The following is a 1,629-nucleotide window of genomic DNA, read 5'->3' on the forward strand; positions in this document are numbered from 1 at the left end:
CCGGTAACCCTCGATACTCCGATAAATGTCCAAAACCTTTCAGAACCTTTCCGGTGTCCAAACATAGTCGTCCAATATATCAATCTTTACGTCTTCACCATTTCGAGACTCCTCGTCATGTCCGTGATCACATCCGGGACTCCGAACTACCTTCGGTACATCAAAACATATAAACTCATAATATAACCGTCATCTAACTTTAAGCGTGCGGACCCTACGGGTTCGAGAACTATGTAGACATGACCGAGACACGTCTCCGGTCAATAACCAATAGCGGAACCTGGATGCTCATATTGGCTCCTACATATTCTACGAAGATCTTTATCGGTCAAACCGCATAACAACATACTTTGTTCCCTTTGTCATCGGTATGTTACTTGCCCGAGATTCGATCGTCGGTATCTCAATACCTAGTTCAATCTCGTTACCGGCAAGTCTCTTTACTCGTTTCGTAATACATCATACCGCAACTAACTCATTAGTTGCATTGCTTGCAAGGCTTATAGTGATGTGCATTACCGAGTGGGCCCACAGAGATACCTCTCCGACAATCGGAGTGACAAATCCTAATCTCGAAATACGCAAACCCAACAAGTACCTTTGGAGACACTTGTAGAGCACCTTTATAATCACCCAATTACGTTGTGACGTTTAGTAGCACTCAAAGTGTTCCTCCGGTAAACGGGAGTTGCATAATCTCATAGTCATAGGAACATGTATAAGTCATGAAGAAAGCAATAACAACAAACTAAACGTTCAAGTGTTAAGCTAACTGAATGGGTCAAGTCAATCACATCATTCTCCTAATGATGTGACCCCGTTAATCAAATGACAACTCTTTGTCTATGGCTAGGAAACATAACCATCTTTGATTAATGAGCTAGTCAAGTAGAGGCATACTAGTGACACTCTGTTTGTCTATGTATTCACACATGTATCATGTTTCCGGTTAATACAATTCTAGCATGAACATTTATCATGATATAAGGAAATAAATAATAACTTTATTATTGCCTCTAGGGCATATTTCCTTCATATGTAGGAGCCAATATGGGCATCCAGGTTCCGCTATTGGTTATTGACCGGAGAGGTGTCTCGGTCATCTCTACATAGTTCTCGAAACCGTAGGGTCTGCACACTTAGTGTTCGATGACAATATAGTATTATATGAGTTATGTGATTTGGTGATCGAATGTTGTTCGAAGTCCCGAATGAGATCACGGACATGACGAGGAGTCTCGAAATTGTCGAGAGGTAAATATTGATATATAGGACGATGGTATTCGGACACTGGAAGTGTTTCGGGGGGTACCGGGTATTTATCGGGTCACCGGAAGGGGTTTCGGGCACCCCGGCAAAAGATATCGACCTTATGGGCCAAGAGGGGAAACACACCAGCCACAAGGGGCTGGTGCGCCCCCCATATGGGCCGGCCTAGGAGGAGAAGGAAAGGGGGAAGGGAAAGGAAAGTGTGGATTATGATTCCCACTTCCTTCCCTCCCCCTCTTTTCTTCCCCCTCGGTTATATATGGTGGGGGGGGGGGCGCCTTGGGGAGGGACTCCAAGTAGGATCCCTCCTACTTGGGCGCCTCCTATGGCTGCTTCTCCCTCCCTCCCATATGTGTGTGT

Source organism: Triticum dicoccoides, chromosome 1A (genome assembly GCF_002162155.2).
Source record: "Triticum dicoccoides isolate Atlit2015 ecotype Zavitan chromosome 1A, WEW_v2.0, whole genome shotgun sequence".
In the NCBI taxonomy this organism is placed as follows: Eukaryota; Viridiplantae; Streptophyta; class Magnoliopsida; order Poales; family Poaceae; genus Triticum; species Triticum dicoccoides.